Below are 5,000 nucleotides of genomic sequence, written 5' to 3'. Positions count from 1 at the left end.
GGCTTGATACCATTTTCTAAGCCCAGTATATTGAGAAAAGAAGTAAGTGAAGAAGAAGTGTGGAGTCGAAAGTAGTTCTCCAATTTTTCTCCACTTGCTAAAATTGCAAAGTCTCCATTATAGCATAGAAGAGAGCGTTAAAGTCGGGGATGGAAGAGGATGAAAATGGGAAGTTTACTTATAGAGAGAAGTTAGAAATGCCCTGTGTGCACACACCGGTGTCTGACCATAGAATACATTTAAATAATGCCTCTAGAAAAGTGTTATGCATGTGTGCCTCAGTGGCCTAATGGATAAGGCACTGGCCTCCTAAGCCAGGGATTGTGGGTTCGAGTCCCATCTGAGGTGATAACAAAAATTCTGCCTCTTTCTTTTCCAGAAAATTAGGTAGATTTATTACATGCTTCTTCTCGGAAGTTTATGAGGGATTAGGTACTTTGAAACTGTCCCGTTTTACTTGTGTACACTTCACAGTCATGTTAGTGTTCTGAAACTGCAAAGTAGATTTTCAAATGCCTATTTTTGTGAGATGCATTTTCGACCAGCCAGAACATATTCCTTTGGAAAAAATGATTTGAATTGGATTGGTGTGAATCTTGTTTCTAGAGGTGGTGACAGGCTTTCAGCTACTTGAATAGGTCCAGCCAGGATTCATAAAACTTATACAACCTATGTGAGTGTGAAAAATTAGCATATGCAGGAAGGAGCAATTTGTACTACTTTCAAAACAGTTTCACTCCACGTCTGGAAACGTCCAGAGCTATGTAGAGCATACAAATGAGCTTTAAACTCATGAGGAAAGAGGTTTGTATGCAAAAAGGAAAACAAAAGCATATCGTACTCATAAAATTCTCAATATATAGATTCCAAAAAAGTGCTTCCAGCGAAAAGAGCTGAAAGAACACTATGGGATGTAAACCTGAATACCTTTCAATAATATGTTCTCCATCCATGCATACCACCTACATGATAAAAATCATCTCAGGTGAATGGATGACCGCGTGGCCTAATGGATAAGGTGTCTGACTTCGGATCAGAAGATTGAGGGTTCGAGTCCCTTCGTGGTAGTTTTTGGCCAATGGTCACACAATCTGCTTTACATTCAGAGTGGAAAAAGTATTTTCCAATACTCTTGTAGTCCTCACTTTCTCATTACTAATCATTAATAAAGTGGAGTACATACTGTAAACTCATTCAGGTTGCATCTTCAGTCTAACTACTTGTGCATTTTAGTGGCATTAAAAAGTGCTTCTATGCCGACGCACTGAATATGTAATAGGTTTGCAGAATTTTGACGTGACAGAATGGGTTTTTAGCTTAAGTGTGTGTAGAAGAACTGCAAGGTGTGTGCCTATGTGTGCATAGAGTGGTACATGTGTAAAATCTGTATGATTTGGGCAGTTAAAGTGCTGATTTTGCCTCCGAGTAAGAAAAGTACTACACAAAATGTATAAAGGATCGGCACATTGGCTGCCTTTGCTGATGCCCCCGTTGCCTAATTTGTAGTGCAATGGTTAAGTTGCAGAGTGTGGTTGAACTTGGTTAGGAGACTTAGTGCCTCTTTCCGTGTCCTACTGATGATAAGGATGGCTTGATACCATTTTCTAAGCCCAGTATATTGAGAAAAGAAGTAAGTGAAGAAGAAGTGTGGAGTCGAAAGTGGTTCTCCAATTTCTCTCCACTTGCTAAAATTGCAAAGTCTCCATTATAGCATAGAAGAGAGCGTTAAAGTCGGGGATGGAAGAGGATGAAAATGGGAAGTTTACTTATAGAGAGAAGTGAGAAATGCCCTGTGTGCACACACCGGTGTCTGAACATAGAATACATTTAAATAATGCCTCTAGAAAAGAGCTATGCATGTGTGTCTCAGTGGCCTAATGGATAAGGCACTGACCTCCTAAGCCAGGGATTGTGGGTTTGAGTCCCATCTGAGGTGATAACAAAAATCCTCCCCCTTTCTTTTCCAGAAAATTAGGTAGATTTATTACATGCTTCCTCTCGGAAGTTTATGAGGGATTAGGTACTTTGAAACTGTCCCATTTTACTTGTGTACACTTCACAGTCATGTTAGTGTTCTGAAACTGCAAAGTAGATTTTTAAATGCCTATTTTTGTGAGATGCATTTTCGACCGGCCAGAACATATTCCTTTGGAAAAAATGATTTGAATTGGATTGGTGTGAATCTTGTTTCTAGAGGTGGTGACAGGCTTTCAGCTACTTGAATAGGTCAAGCCAGGATTCATAAAACTTATACAACCTATGTGAGTGTGAAAAATTAGCGTATGCAGGAAGGAGCAATTTGTACTACTTTCAAAACAGTTTCACTCCACGTCTGGAAACGTCCAGAGCTATGTAGAGCATACAAATGAGCTTTAAACTCATGAGGAAAGAGGTTTGTATGCAAAAAGGAAAACAAAAGCATATCGTACTCATAAAATTCTCAATATATAGATTCCAAAAAAGTGCTTCCAGCGAAAAGAGCTGAAAGAACACTATGGGATGTAAACCTGAATACCTTTCAATAATATGTTCTCCATCCATGCATACCACCTACATGATAAAAATCATCTCAGGTGAATGGATGACCGCGTGGCCTAATGGATAAGGCGTCTGACTTCGGATCAGAAGATTGAGGGTTCGAGTCCCTTCGTGGTAGTTTTTGGCCAATGGTCACACAATCTGCTTTACATTCAGAGTGGAAAAAGTATTTTCCAATACTCTTGTAGTCCTCACTTTCTCATTACTAATCATTAATAAAGTGGAGTACATACTGTAAACTCATTCAGGTTGCATCTTCAGTCTAACTACTTGTGCATTTTAGTGGCATTAAAAAGTGCTTCTATGCCGACGCACTGAATATGTAATAGGTTTGCAGAATTTTGACGTGACAGAATGGGTTTTTAGCTTAAGTGTGTGTAGAAGAACTGCAAGGTGTGTGCCTATGTGTGCATAGAGTGGTACATGTGTAAAATCTGTATGATTTGGGCAGTTAAAGTGCTGATTTTGCCTCCGAGTAAGAAAAGTACTACACAAAATGTATAAAGGATCGGCACATTGGCTGCCTTTGCTGATGCCCCCGTTGCCTAATTTGTAGTGCAATGGTTAAGTTGCAGAGTGTGGTTGAACTTGGTTAGGAGACTTAGTGCCTCTTTCCGTGTCCTACTGATGATAAGGATGGCTTGATACCATTTTCTAAGCCCAGTATATTGAGAAAAGAAGTAAGTGAAGAAGAAGTGTGGAGTCGAAAGTGGTTCTCCAATTTCTCTCCACTTGCTAAAATTGCAAAGTCTCCATTATAGCATAGAAGAGAGCGTTAAAGTCGGGGATGGAAGAGGATGAAAATGGGAAGTTTACTTATAGAGAGAAGTGAGAAATGCCCTGTGTGCACACACCGGTGTCTGAACATAGAATACATTTAAATAATGCCTCTAGAAAAGAGCTATGCATGTGTGTCTCAGTGGCCTAATGGATAAGGCACTGACCTCCTAAGCCAGGGATTGTGGGTTTGAGTCCCATCTGAGGTGATAACAAAAATCCTCCCCCTTTCTTTTCCAGAAAATTAGGTAGATTTATTACATGCTTCCTCTCGGAAGTTTATGAGGGATTAGGTACTTTGAAACTGTCCCATTTTACTTGTGTACACTTCACAGTCATGTTAGTGTTCTGAAACTGCAAAGTAGATTTTTAAATGCCTATTTTTGTGAGATGCATTTTCGACCGGCCAGAACATATTCTTTTGGAAAAAATGATTTGAATTGGATTGGTGTGAATCTTGCTTCTAGAGGTGGTGACAGGCTTTCAGCTACTTGAATAGGTCAAGCCAGGATTCATAAAACTTATACAACCTATGTGAGTGTGAAAAATTAGCATATGCAGGAAGGAGCAATTTGTACTACTTTCAAAACAGTTTCACTCCACGTCTGGAAACGTCCAGAGCTATGTAGAGCATACAAATGAGCTTTAAACTCATGAGGAAAGAGGTTTGTATGTAAAAAGGAAAACAAAAGCATATCGTACTCATAAAATTCTCAATATATAGATTCCAAAAAAGTGCTTCCAGCGAAAAGAGCTGAAAGAACACTATGGGATGTAAACCTGAATACCTTTCAATAATATGTTCTCCATCCATGCATACCACCTACATGATAAAAATCATCTCAGGTGAACGGATGACCGCGTGGCCTAATGGATAAGGCGTCTGACTTCGGATCAGAAGATTGATGGTTCGAGTCCCTTCGTGGTTGGTTTTGGCCAATGGTCACACAATCTGCTTTACATTCAGAGTGGAAAAAGTATTTTCCAATGCTCTTGTAGTCCTCACTTTCTCATTACTAATCATTAATAAAGTGGAGTACATACTGTAAACTCATTCAGGTTGCATCTTCAGTCTAACTACTTGTGCATTTTAGTGGCATTAAAAAGTGCTTCTATGCCGACGCACTGAATATGTAATAGGTTTGCAGAATTTTGACATGACAGAATGGGTTTTTAGCTTAAGTGTGTGTAGAAGAACTGCAAGGTGTGTGCCTATGTGTGCATAGAGTGCTACATGTGTAAAATCTGTATGATTTGGGCAGTTAAAGTGCTGATTTTGCCTCCGAGTAAGAAAAGTACTACACAAAATGTATAAAGGATCGGCACATTGGCTGCCTTTGCTGATGCCCCCGTTGCCTAATTTGTAGTGCAATGGTTAAGTTGCAGAGTGTGGTTGAACTTGGTTAGGAGACTAAGTGCCTCTTTCCGTGTCCTACTGATGATAAGGATGGCTTGATACCATTTTCTAAGCCCAGTATATTGAGAAAAGAAGTAAGTGAAGAAGAAGTGTGGAGTCGAAAGTGGTTCTCCAATATTTCTCCACTTGCTAAAATTGCAAAGTCTCCATTATAGCATAGAAGAGAGCGTTAAAGTCGGGGATGGAAGAGGATGAAAATGGGAAGTTTACTTATAGAGAGAAGTGAGAAATGCCCTGTGTGCACACACCGGTGTCTGACCATAGAATA

The 5,000-nt window shown here is 39.6% G+C and overlaps 1 non-coding gene across 1 annotated transcript; it reads left to right on the top strand.

Moving 5' to 3' along the window:
* Nucleotides 1-275: 275 nt before the first annotated feature.
* On the top strand, nucleotides 276-348 carry TRNAR-CCU (transfer RNA arginine (anticodon CCU)). Its single transcript has one exon. It is a non-coding gene; the product is annotated as a tRNA-Arg (tRNA).
* The last annotated feature ends 4,652 nt before the right edge of the window (nucleotides 349-5,000 follow it).

This window comes from Triturus cristatus, chromosome 4_1 (assembly GCF_964204655.1).
Source record: "Triturus cristatus chromosome 4_1, aTriCri1.1, whole genome shotgun sequence".
Lineage (NCBI taxonomy): Eukaryota > Metazoa > Chordata > Amphibia > Caudata > Salamandridae > Triturus > Triturus cristatus.
This window is presented reverse-complemented; position numbering and strand designations above follow the sequence as displayed.